General features: G+C 45.1%; 1 long non-coding RNA gene across 1 annotated transcript in view; it reads right to left on the bottom strand.

The window, feature by feature from the left end:
• Positions 1-13,557, bottom strand: part of LOC140695072 (uncharacterized) — a 156,801-nt gene extending 143,244 nt beyond the window's left edge. The window contains exon 1 of the long non-coding RNA XR_012070761.1: positions 13,504-13,557. This is a non-coding gene — a long non-coding RNA (uncharacterized lncRNA). The remainder of the gene's footprint in view (positions 1-13,503) is intronic.
• Positions 13,558-14,164: the final 607 nt, after the last annotated feature.

The following is a 14,164-nucleotide window of genomic DNA, read 5'->3' as shown; positions in this document are numbered from 1 at the left end:
TCTATTCTGCAACGTGTTATCTTTATATGATTGGAAAAGTGTTAAATACCCTTAAAGGTCAGAGCCTTCAGAATAGGCTCTCCTGTATATTTTAGGCTCTAGGCAACATTGTTTTACAAGCAAGAAGAAGCCTAGGAGACAGAGCACAGGGTTAAAGTCAAAGGAACAGATCTAATATGGAGTCAGATTTCTTCTTTTCTATTACTGTGGCAGAAGCCACTTGAGGATTTAAATCCCTTAAAGTTAAAAATAAGTAAAACTTTAAAGGAATTTACATACATTGGTGGGAACTTGCATAGCATATCTGGAAAAGCACACAAAGGATTGTAAACATTGGCATCTCCAGGGAGGCATGTAAGAACAGAGGATGAGGGAAAACTTCTTTCACTTGAGTATTTTTTGCTCTGTTTGAATTTTTTAACCATATGCATATATTTCTTTTTCAGTTAAAATAAATGTGTAATGGAGCAAAGGAGTAACTAGCTCAGCAAATACAGCAGCCATAGACTCACTGAGTCATCATTTTCGATTTAAGCCAGGAAGCATTGATTGTCTCTCTCCTATGTGCCCAGTGCTGTTTTAAAACATTTTTATATTTTTTTTTATAAAATAATAACATGCTATCCCTCACCCCTGCTCAGGGCTGGTGGGAAACCAACTGAGTTTTTATTGAGTTGTTTTCCAAGGAGTAGAGATGAGTTATAAACAGAACACAACTTCAGGGCAAAACAGGCGGACTGGTTTTCCAGCAGGCCAGATAGCGATGATGGGTTTTCAATAGAGGCGCACAGAGGCTGAGAGAGAAAGCCTCCAGGAGCCTACAGAAAGCTGCCCACAGTGCCTTCTCCATGGCACTACTGAAATAGGAAAGAACAAATCTGACTCCATATTAGATCTGTTCCTTTGACTTTAAACCTGTGCCCTGTTTCCTAGGCTTAGTCTTGCTGTTTCTGCACCTTTTGTGAAACAATGTTGCCTAGATCCTGAAATATACAGGAGACCCTATTCTCAAGGCTCTGACTTTGAAGGATATTATCACTTTTCCATTCGTATAAAGATAACAAGATACAGAATAGAAAATAACATTTGCTTGTTGGAGGTTTACACGGATCTGACCCAGGTGAAGAGCTGCAAGAACAAAGGATTCTAAAAACAAAGAATTCATACACCAAGTTTGCATCAACCAAGCATTCCCGCTTCCCCTTTTTAATATAAGAAGAGCCTGAATTCTGACTTGGGATGATGGTTCTCCAGGACATTGGTCTACCATCTTCTCCACTGGCTTTACAAATTAAAGCCGCTATTTCTTGCCCCAAATCCTTGTCTCCTGATGTGTTGGCCTATAATGCACGAGTAGAACAAGCATGGACTCGGAAACACAAACATACATTGAAAGTACGCATTTGGTATATTAAATGACCTGCTTCCACTCGTATTCCTGAGGTTTTCTTCTCTTGACCACTCCTACTATATTTATGAAAAACCTGTCATGTGGACACATTTCCTTCTCTAGCCACTACCCTTCCATGTAAAAACTGATGCCAAGAAGGCAATGGAAGTTGCTAGAAGGTATTACCTGGCCAAAAAAGAGCAGAAGTGGGTTCTGGCTGATGTTCAGGAGCAGGCCGGGGCACCTGACAAGATGTCATAAGTACGGATAGACAGCTGGGCACCAAAGGAGAAGCTTCTAAACTTCCATGAGGGACTTGGATAGGAAGGAACAGTCCCAGACTATAGCTCTGATCCCACCACGAGCTTCCTGGGCAAGGCTGGGCAAGTCATTTAAATTCTCTAGACCCGTGCTGTCCAACACGGGAGCCACCAGCCACATGCAGGATTATGATGTTATTCTGTAGCCAGACAGAATTATAAATAAACACTTTATTGCAAAGGGTCAGCAGGTATAATATTTAAAAACATTATTGGTTATCTTGCCTTAACAAGTTATTTTTGTATGTCTAGCTTTCTGTGGGTTGTAATGCCTGCGACTAATGTTTCCCTTACAGTGAGGTATTTTGAAATTATAAGTTACTGGACACAGTACACTCATATCACAGTTGAAAAAAACTGATTAAATAAGCAAGGTGATCTGACTTAGTAGTTATGAGCAGGGGCTCTGGGGCCAGCCTGCATAAGTATTAATTCTCACTCTCCCTCCAGGGAGTTCTGTGTGAATCTTGGACAAATTATTGTTGCTGTTGTTGTTGTTGTTGTCGTTGTCATTGTTATTGTTTGTGCCTCTTTTCCTTACCTTTTAAATAGCGAGGAAAATGTAGACTCTATCCCCTACAGTGTTGGCAGGATTAAATGAGTAAACGTCTGTGCTGCCCACTTCCCTGGGTTTCAGCATTCTCCAGGCAATCAGTGCAAAACACAGTGGCATTCTCCACTGTCTTCGTCAGTCTGGGATTCTGTAACAAATTACCGTGTGTCGGGTGGCTTAAACAACCAGCATATTCCTTATGGTTTGGAGGCTGAGGCTTTCAAGGTCAATGTATCTGGGAGAGGATTGCCAGCTCGAAGATGGCTGTCTTCCCACTATCTTCATGGCCCAGAGAGGAGAGAGAAGCAAGCACTTTGGGGCCCTGTATAAGAACACTAATACCATTCATGAGGGCTCTACTCTCATGACCTCATTTTATCCTACTAATCACCTCCCAAAGGCCCCGCATCCCTATATCATCACCCTGGGAGATGAGGTTTCGACATATGGATTTTGAGGGGATGCATTCAGTCCACACATCGGCTAACTCTCCCAAACATGCAGTCATCAAACCTGTAGCTAATTTCAAAATAATGTTTATATCTCTCTGCCCATTTCCATTCCTACATCTACTAACACTGAAGCCCTGCTACATTTTATTTCTTATTTTCCTTGTGAGGTTTAATTGATTCCTCTAACTCCAAGGATTCGCTCACTCCAGTCTGCTTGACAGCCCTGCCAGGTAGGTCTTCCTTAAAACACCTTCCCACTTCACCTGGTTGTTTTTTAGGTGCAAATGTCAGAATTCTCTCCACACCCCATCCTAGACCTTTAATCCCTTACACTACCACTCACTATGTTATTTTCCTATTACCACTGTAACAAATTCCCATAAGCTTAATAGCTTAAACCAGCACAGACTTATTAGCTTATGGCTGTGGGTGTCAGAGATACAACACAGTTCTCATTGGGATAAATTCAAGATACCAGCAGGGTTCCTTCCTTCTAGAGGGTCTAGAAGAGAATGTTTCCTTTTTTTTTTTTTCCAGTTTACAGAGGTCACCCACCTTCCTTAGCTTGTGCCCCTCAACTTCCTCCATTTTCATGGTCAGCAGCCTTTCTGAACATTGCTCCATCGCTACACCTCCCTCTGATTTTAAACTCAGCTGGGAAATATCCTCCAATTTAAGGACCCCTGTGATTACATTCAGCCCACCTGGACAATCCAGACTACTCACCCTATTGTCTCATCTCAGGATCCCCTTGTCCCATCCCACTCAGGCAGTATGTATGTGGCTGTGACATTCACCTTGTGTAACATTTCCTCATGAGCAATTTATGGTTCAAGGCACTTATAAGTGACTTTTTGTTTTTCTTCCTTATCCTTTCTACATTCAGTTTGTCTGGTGAGATTATATGAATCCATTTTATTTGTGCCCCTGCACTAATCTATAATAATGTATCATGGGTTTAAAGGCTAACTAATAGACAATTTAGGAGACAGAAATCCTCTAAGATTTTTAATACTAAAATATCTGTCATCCCTTTTGCCATGTACAGTAACATGTCACAGGTGGCTACCCTGTGGCCGGGGAGGGACATGATTCTGCCATCACACTCCCCTCATACTCACCAATGTGCTGATCAACTAACCAAGGATCTATGCTCTCCAATTCACTCACTTCCTCCTCCTTTGCATTGACTATCCTGTTCCCACCGCTTCCTTCATTCACCACATCAGGATTTCATGACCACATTCTCCCCTAAATGAAATGGGTATCTTGCATCTAATGTCTGACAGCTGTTCTTATTGTATATGCACACACTGACCTACACATAATCCCGTCCATCTCTTTATTTTCCTAGAATCTTCCAGAATAATCAGTTCCATGATGATGATGATGATACTGACAATGATGACAGGGGCCTCTCAAGGATTCTGATAAAGAGGGAATCGATAAAGGGAGGGAATCATTGCAAAATTGCCCCAGAAACAGGCTTAAAGGTAAATAACTCTTATAGTGTTTAATGAAATTGACTAATATTTAACTATTTTTAAGACTTTATATCACTGAATTTAAAATTTTAACGGGAATTTTCATTCACCACTAACCAAGATTCAACTCTGGGACCAAAATCTAAGGATTTCTGTCTTCTAAAAAATTGTCCACTAGCCTTTTAAACACGTGATCCTTTTAAAAAGTTTAGTGCTGGGCTGAAAATAAGCAGGATTCATATAATCTCACGAGACACAGTGAATGTGGAAAGACTAAGAAATAAAAACAAAAAGCCATTCATAACGTCTTGAACTTTATGTTGCTCACAGGAGAAAATGTTTGCCAATGTGTGTGTCACATCAACATGACGACTGAGTGGGATGGGGAAGCTGATCTTCCTCATCAGTCATTTATGCTGATTTGTTAGATGTCAAAACAGTTTCCTCATTGAAATTGCTTCTAACAAGTATGGAAGAATTTAGGTTCTACCAAAAGCAGGCTAAATATTTTCCCCTGCTTTCAGGTCTCTGGACTGAATGTCCCCACAAGAAGGACATGGTTATGTTTCATAGGGAAGTCTTCCTGAGAAGCAACAGGCTTTTCTAGGGCAGAACTGCAGGGCCCCCCATGGAGGGCTGGAGGAGGTCTAGAGGGGACACTGGAAAAACAGCAGGAGTGAATTCAGATACTGCTGCTCAGGTCGCCAAAGACAGCATTGCTATCTCTAAGGATATGACATTCTCCCAAATTTTCCATGAGTGAAGGAGCCTGTGAACACTAAGCAGGTTGTTAAGACACAGCAGCACATAATTTGCGTGACAACACAATTAGAGTATGATTTGATATTTGGAAAATAACTAGCCCATTGTTCTTTGAAACTGCAGCAGTAGCAATAGAAATAAAAAAGACTGAGCCGTCTTGGAGACAACAATCAATAAACAATTCTAAATCTGCAGAATTCCTTGACAATATTCAAGCAATGAGCTAGATGTGTGCTGCAGATACCTCTTACTGCAGGGCTCACTCCTGCAAAGCATAGAACTAGTTTCTCAGCACACAGAGGGAACCAAGTCAAGATTCCTAATCTTTTGAGATTTACTAAATGGCTGGAAAGGTCAGACAAGTACATACAGGCAAATATGATTAAATGGAATCAAATAATATCAAATGTGATTTGAGCACAGACGAAAGAGAAATTCCTTTCACCTGGGATCTAGAGAGACTTCTTCAGAAAATGTGGCTTTGGAGACGGCCAAAGACATGGGTGGAATTTTGGCAGAACAGGATGTAAGGAATTTAAAAACTTATTCTATAATTCATATAAAAATTCAAAGGATCCCAAAAATCCAAAACAACTTTGAACAAGAAAAACAAAGTTGGAAGACTTGCACTATCTGATTTTCAAACTTTTTTTATAAAGCTACAGTAATAAGAAATTAGGGTGTTGGTGTAAAACAGGAAAATAGAATAATGGAACACAATAGAATGTTCAGAACTAAACCAAGACTTATACAGACAATTGATTCTCAAAAAGGATGCTGTGGAGAAAGGATCTTTTCAGCATGTAGTGCTGGAACAATTAGATCGTGATACGCAAAAAAAAAAAATGAACTTTGATCCACACCTCACAAAATATACAAAATTTACCTCAAAATGGATCATAGATCTTAATAGGAAATCTAAAACTATAAAACAGCTAGGAGAACAAGCATAGGCTTAAGGTTTATGGCCTTGGGTTTGGAAAATTTTTCTTTGCTATGACACCAAAAGTATCATCTATTTTAAAAAGAAACTGATAGAGTGAACTTTATGAACATGAAGACTCTTCAATGCTCTTCTAAACACTGCTAAGCAAATGAAAAGACAAGCCATAGACAGAAGCTATTTGCAGATCATATATCTGATAAAGGTCTCTCTTTGTATCTGATCCAGAATAAAGAGGTCTCAAAATTCAATAATAATTCAAACACCTGAATGAATGAGGCCAGGAAACACACTTCAGTAAAGATATCCAGATGGATAATAAGCATATGAAAAGATGCTGATTAAAGGTGTCATTAGTCATTAGAGAAATGCTTTTAAAAACCACAGTGAGATACTAGTTCACATACATACTAGAATGAATACAGCTAGAAAGACTGACCTTACAAGGTGCTGGCAAGGAAGTAGAGCAACCAGAACTGATACACACCACGAGGAATTTACAATAGTACAACCATTTTGGAAAAGTCTTTAACAGATTCTTTTAAAAAGGTAAACACCTGTGTACCATATAATCCAGACATTCCTCATCTGGTGCTTTAGAAAGGAAAAGCATATGTCCATACAAAGACTTGTAACCAAACATTCACTGCTATTTTATTTATAATAGCACAAGTTGTAAATAACCCATGCATCCATCAAGAAGTAAATGCAGAAAGAAATAATGGTCTATACAAACACTGCTCACAATAAACTCTTCAGTAAAAACTCAGCACTAAACAATACTCTACTATAAGACAAACAAGCTATTAATACAGCAACACAGATGATTCTCAAAATAATTACACTGAATGAAAGAAGTCAGACAACATAGAGTAGATACTGCATGAATCCATTCATATAAGGATCTTGAAAATGCAAACCACTATGTTGTGATAGAAAGCAGATCAATGGTTCCCAGGGGAAGAGACGGGGAGGGAGGGAGGGACAACAAAAGTCAGGAGAGAAGCTTTGTGGGTGATGGGTATGTTCACTGTCTTGAGTGTGGTCATGGTTCCTTGGGGATATACTTACGTCAAAACGTATTAAGCTGTACACTTTAAACGTGTGAAAATTATTTTGCCAAGTATACCTCAAAGCTGTTTTAAGAAAAAAGGCACTTTAGTCCTGATCCACCTCAGCGCCTGATTGGAGTGACATGATCAGTCCCTCACACTGTCTGCCTAACGGGAAGGTAGAAAAGCTCTCACGGAAGATAACATGGATTTTTCATTTGCAATGTCTGCCATGTAATAAAGAATTTCTAGACTTGCAACATGTCCAGACTATATGACAGATAACATGAGAATAAGGAGCATTAGACAAAGGATGCAAACCCCAGGTGATGTAGGCATCAGAGTTACCAATAAAGGCTATAAAATACTTTTAATATATTCAAGAAAATAAGGAAATGATGGGACAATAGATAACAGGGTTGAGACTTTCACCAGAGAAATATACTGGAATGTATTTTTAGGAAAAGTCAAACTGATACTCTAGAACTGAAGCTTTCAGCTCTGGAAACAGGTAAACAGAGCTAATTAGGATCCCTTTTAAGTAAAACTTTCAGTAATTCTGGGTAAAATATAACAACAAATTAACACAGAGCTAACTATGGAGAGAGAAGTTCCCTGATGACAATACAAAGAGGACACTTAAAGCCCAGAGTGGTCATCTTGTGAGCTGATGCCACCGCACCCTGGAGGGAAGGGGTTTTCATCTGCACATAAATAGGGATACAATGTCCATGTAGGAAAAAGGGTCCATACCAGATGTAGAAGACTCTTCCTCTATATCTATATAGTCAGAGACAGAGATGTAAAGTGGCAGCAGAGGTCACAGTGACACAGGGCCCTGGGCCAAGGAGTGTGAGCACCTCTGCAAGCTGGGAAAGGTAGGATGATGAATCCCTCCCAAGAGCCTAGGTGTGGAACTTAGCCTTGGCCACTCGTTGGTTTTAGCCCACTGACATTGACTTTGCACTACTGCACCCTAGAACAGTGAGAAGATGAATGTGTATTGCTTTAAGCCACTGAGTCTGTGGTCCTTTGTTACAACAGCAATAGGAAAGGAACTCAGGAACCAATATGAACTTGAACCACAGGCTGCCTGCTGTGCTGGCAGGAAGTCCTTTGTCTCTGATCCTGGGGGAGTGTCCTGTCCTCTGGCAGCATCCACAAACTACCTCATGCTAACTTGGCAGTTTGCAGAGGGTTAAATCTTATCCCTGCACAGTTCTTGATATTTAGTTAATAAAAATGATGGTGTCATCATGGGTATTTTTCCATCTTTTAAATACCCTTCAGTCTTCTAATAAAGCTACTTCTAATTAAGAGACCGTGTAAATAGTTTTCAATCTTCATAATAAATAACTGTGGTTTTATCTGGTTACTTAAATTATGAATAATAATGTTCACATTTGTAAAAGTTATTAAAATCAACATTGTTTAATGAAAATATCATTTCTTTTCGCATGAACATGTATTAACTACAAGAAATGTTCCATGCTTTCTTCTACGATTTACTGTTAGAGCCTTAAAGAATAATATTTTCCTCAAAAGATATTACGGCAAAGGGATTTCTTTTGGTGGAACTGTTCCGGCATCAAATCTGGTGCATGTCTCAGGCCACTGGCAACATAGAGATGATAGAAATTAGGAGGCATTATAAACACAGAATCATTTTTAAAGGAATTAAAAAAACTGGATGTGTGTAAACAAAGAATCAGAGAATATTCTGGTGAAATAAATGTATTTTTCAGCTTAAGCAAGACATGGGGTGAATAAATCTGAAATGAAAAAACCACCCAGAGATTAGCAGCGAGTCATGCACGCAGTGTGAATGATCAAAACCAAGTTGTTTCCAAACCAGTGTGCAGGCTTGATGCCTTCATGAATCAAATCTGTGTGGCACCAGGCCACCTCGAATACATGTTGATGAGGTATTTATAAGCCCTTCACCATCCCAAATCAAAGCCCACGCACGAGCCACAAGACCATCACCTACACATTTGGAAAACACACAACATGGTGAATAGCACTTTTCTTGTTCAGTAGCCGGTGGCAGCGAACTGTCAGCAGACAGAGATACAGGGACACAGAGGCACCTCCCCTCACTCAGCTGATAAACTTCCGTGCATCCCTGGGGACAGGATTGTCATAAAATGCACCATGGATTGATTCTCCTCCTAGGAAAGGAACCGTAGTGCTGTCATTAGGTTTGAGCAGGGGTGGGTGGAGGATCTCAGAAGAGTTGTTTCAGCACACCAATAGAATTCTTGGCCACCGTGACCACGAAAGACAAGTCCCCTGCCATCCCGGTAGGCACTTGGGCTCCTGACAAAAGCTGGGCTCAGTAAAGGGTTGAGTAGAAGGCACAGACCTGAGGGATGCCCCAGCAATAGGCAGGAGGTAGGGCCTGGTTTATACTGCTCTGGGTGTATCCCAGACTCATCCGAATACGAAATCAGAAATTTGCAAAACAGCAGAGCTGGGGTGGATCATCTACTCCAGACTCCTCACCTTACAGTTAAAAGGGTGGCAACCCTGACAGGCAAAGCAACGTGCTAAAGGCAGAGCGTGGAAGTGGCAGTGCCAGATGAAACGCAGCGTGCAACCCCCGTTCAAGGCCGCTGACTCTGACGACGGGGCCAAGGTTTCCAATGAGGAGAATAAGACAGTGTAAATACTTTGTTCCCCCTAAAACCCCAAATGTTTTTTAAAGGCACAAAAACTCACCTTAACTAGATCTCTTCTGAGGGGGCTCTCTTCTGCTTCTTCGTCTTTCTGTCTCCATTTCCCTCTCTCAGACACAAACACATTCAGTTTTGTGAAAGGGGACTTCCTTCCATACAAAGACAGACTTCACATCTTCAGAAAGATACCTGAGAAAGCACGTTTCTCAATTCAAGTCTTTGTGTGAGTTCTGGGCAACTGGCTTATTTTCTAGAACAATCGGTAGTTACAAAATCAGGAAATCATCTTCCACAAAGGCAGAGTTCTGGTCCGTGTTGATAAAGTTGGGGATGTCACATTTCATGAGTCTGTTCGGCTCCTCCTCTGGCCACCTGCTGCATTTGATGGCTTCCTGGAGCCGAATAACACTGTAAAGGGCTATGGTAGGGATACCAGCTTTGGCCTTGTCCAAGTGGTCCACTTCATTGATGTAGCAGTGAAAGAGGGACCTAGATTCGTCATTGCACTGCCAGAGAACACCTTGGGCAGCAGCGGTCTTCCAAAGTCTGACACAAAGCTGTTGAGTCTAAATCTCTCCTCGGGAGACTCTGCATTGCTACAAAGAAAACCAAAATAAAATATCGTTCACAGTGTAGCTCGGTGACCTGAAGAATCATAGTTTTTGCCATCTACTGAGAGTAAATCCCTGCACAGAGCATGCTGACTTGCACTGGAATTGAAAGACATCACTTCTGAACACATACAATTAAACCCAAGGCAAAAGTCTAAAGTGAGGGCCCATGGACCATCCTAAAAAGACATCGTTCCCTGAGAATCCTCAATATTGGTGCCTCGCACACCAGTGTTTCTCCGTGGGACACTCAGATCTCTTCATCAGGATTCGTTAAAGTGCTTCTTAAAATGCAGAATCCTGGGGTGCACACCCTCAGAGTCTCCAGAGGTAGCGACTGGTAGTCTGTATTTTCATAGCCACCAGGATAACTAAACATGCTCAGGTTTAGCACCGCAGTCTACATCGGGTCACCTGAGCATCGCCAATTCTGTCTCACGGGATGGGGGGTGCCATGTGTGTCAGGGTGCTGTCCTACCCATGTGTCTCCCCTGATTCTCAGAACTGACAGTGCTGCCCCATTGGGCACGAAATACCACCGTTTCACAATGCATACGCAGGGCGCCCGACTGAAAAACAATCAGTGATAGGAGAGGGGACAAAACTCAGCTTCCTGTTACCTTGTTTCACTTACTGTGGGACGAGTGATCAATTCAAGGGTAATAAATCAGTGAATGAGTGAATAACATGACTCGCGTTAGTCCCACGAGTGCCTGGAAGAGCAAGCCTGGGCACATTGAGAACCATAACAGCCCATCTACTTAAATGTCATCCTCCACAGATCTATGTAAAGGTTACTTCCACCCAGGCAGTGACTCCAGAAGGGCAAGAATCATGTATGAACACACTCTCAAATCCAGAACAGAACCTGACAACAATTAGGCTCTGGAGACTGTGTTTAGCGAGTGTGGAATCTCAGTGATTCCAGCTCTTACACCTTGCCTTCCCATCCCACCACACACGATATGGCCCTTATGTCCAGTTCTCCCGGGGCTGGGGCCACGGAACCCATTTATAGGACTGGAAGAATCTGATCATTTAAACCATCCCCCAGATTATCATCAAGAGTCACCTGCATTTCAGGGATCAGTAATCCCAGAAGCTTTGCAGTTCAGGCAGCTGAGGGATTTTTATATCAGCTCTGTCTTCTACTGTGACTGCCTGGGTGACATCAGACAAGGAATTCTGAAAAGCCTGAACTTTTCCTTTCAGGAATAATCTAATTAACAAATCTCGTTGACCACTCAACAAATGTGATGTGAAGATCAATAATTTACACAGGAGTACAACATTCACTAGGTCGTGGATTTAGAATCAGAGGAAAATCATTTTAGAAAGATTGACAGAATGTAGCTTTAATGCGAATTTAAGTATTCTTACCTTTCAGTAAATCATCTTCCCCTACTTATCACTTCACCCAAGTTTAAAAGATGTCTGAGAACAGGGATGAGTGTGCCAGCAATCTGAGACCCAATAACCTAAAATGTCACCTAGGAAAAAGAGGGGAGTAACACATTTTTAAAAAGCATGGTGAGGATGGCGGGGCCATCCCCAACCCCAGACTAAGAAGCTCTGAGTAATAGCTTTCCTGCCTGCCTGGGGCATCAGCTGATGTGAAAATCCACCCAGAAACCTCACTGTCCAGCAGCTCTTCCATAACACAGGCTACACTTTCTCAGAATTAAGAATTGCGTCCAGTAACCACTTCGCTGAAGAATAAAGACAAAGGAGAACAAGAGAGTTCTGCCCCTCCCAAGGGAGAGCCCAGACCTCGGGCTGCATGCACTGCGCCCACCTCCCTGGAGAAGAATAAACTGGAGAAGGGCGTTCTGCGAAACTGCGGCAGCAAAGGTTGAGATGGGAACAAATTGACCAGCTGGCCAGGGACAGCCCCCTCCGTCGCTGCCTTGGCGGCTGCCTCAGCCCTCTCAGCCCATCCTGCCCACCTCCGGTGGCTAAGCTGTCAGAGAAATTGCTTTGCGACCTGGAGCAACAGAGGCTGCCCTCAGGCCAATCTGCGGAAAAGATGGGAGCTAAACCCCCAGCTCCCGAGCGGCAGGCTCCATACCCCCGCCAACACCCCGACGCCCCCGCACCCTACCGCAACCCCGGGGAAATATGACCCGAAGAAGTGTGACCTGGGAACGAGGGGCAGCAGAGGCCGCCCCCACGTCAGGCCTGCAGAGAGATTGGAGCTTATCCTCCAGCTCTCCAGGGGCAGCCCCTGTCCTCTCCACCTCCTGATCTCACCGCGCCCACCTTCCAGGAGCAGTCAGACCAGGTGTGGGGTGTCAGGCGAATCTTGCGCCAGAGAGGACGTCCCCAGGCCAGGTCAGGGGAGAGGAGAAGAAGTGGCCCCATTAGGCGGGGCAGCCGGCCGTCGCAACTGCCTCTGCCCCTCGACCACATCGGGCCCGTCTCCCAGGAGCAAGCTGACCTGGAGACGGGCATCCGGCTTCTTGGGCAGCAGAGGACGCCCCCAGGATTGGTCACGGGGAAGAGGAGAGCAAATTGACAGGCTCCGCGCTGCAGGTCTTCTACCCCCGCCATCGCCACCCCCGCACCTTAAAGGCACCGCCCAGGGCGCCCCTCCCCCAGCAGGCTGAGTGGGACAGGTGCGTCTGGTGACCTGGGGCAGGAGAGGCCACTCCCACACCAGGCCATCGGGGAGACGGGAGCCAATCCACCAGCTCCCTAAGGCAGCCCCTACCCCCGCAGCAGCCACCACTCTTGCCCATGACCTCACAGTGGCCTCCTCTAGGGAGCAGGCTGACCTGGAGATGGACGTCCGACGAACTTGGGACAACAGGGACCGCCCCCAGGGCAAACCATGGGGGGAAGTGGGAGCAAATGGACAAGTTCCATGGGAAAACCTGCCGCTGCTGCCACCACCCCCAAAGTACCAAGTCCAACTCCCGGGGTCAGGCCGACTAGGATACACGCGTCTCATAACACAGGGCAACAGCGACCGCCCCCAGGACAAGACGCGGGGAAGATGGGAGCAAATGGTCCGCTCCCCCGCTGCAGGCCCCCGACCACCGCCACCCCTGCACCCTGACTACCCTGCCTCCCGCCCCCAGCAGGCAAAGTGGGACAGGGGTGTCCCGGGACCTGGAGCAGCAGAGGCCGCCTTCAGGCCACGTGGTGCAGACATGGAGCTAATCCACAGTCTCCTCCGGGGCAGCCTCCCTATGCCTGCAGCCACCACCTTACCAGCCCCCTGACCGCACCGCACCCATCTCCCAGGAGCAAGCTCACCTGGAGTCGGACCTGAGGCAAATCTCCGGCGGCAGACGTCGCCCCCAAGCCAGGCCGTGGGGGAGAGAAGAAATGGAGCAACTCCCTGGAACACATCCCCTGCCCCTGCCGCCTCCGCCGCCGCCTCCCAGGAGCAAGATCATCTGGAGACCCGCGTCCCACCTCTAGGGCAGCAGAAGCCGCCCCTGGCTCCGCCTCTGGGGAGAGCGGAGCGAATTGATCGGCTCCCCCGCGGCAGCCTCCCTCCCCCCGTGGGTCCCGCACCTTAACGGCCCCGCCCCCACTCCGCACTCAGCAAGCTGAGTGGGACAGGAGTGTCCGGCGACCTGGGGAAGAAGAGGCCGCTCCCAGGCCCAGCAGCCGGGACAAGGCAGCTATTCCACCCGTTCACCAGGGGTAGACCCGCTCCGCCCCTCTGCCGCTGCCACTGCCTTCTGACCTAACCGCCCCACCTACCAGGAGCAAGCTTACCTGGAGTGCAACATCTGGCGAATCTCCGGCGGCCAAGCCCCACCCCAGGCCAGGCTGCAGGGAAGAGAAGAAATCGATCGGCTTGCCCGGGCAGCCTCCCAACCGCCACCGCCGCCGCCGCAGCCCAAAAGCATTGCAATAGCCTACCGGGGTCAGGCTGACTGCAAGGATGTGCACTTGCCTTCTTATC

This window comes from Vicugna pacos, unplaced genomic scaffold (genome assembly GCF_048564905.1).
Source record: "Vicugna pacos unplaced genomic scaffold, VicPac4 scaffold_130, whole genome shotgun sequence".
NCBI classification, from domain to species: domain Eukaryota; kingdom Metazoa; phylum Chordata; class Mammalia; order Artiodactyla; family Camelidae; genus Vicugna; species Vicugna pacos.
The sequence above is the reverse complement of the archived record's forward strand: the minus strand, read 5'-3'. Positions and strand labels throughout refer to the sequence as shown.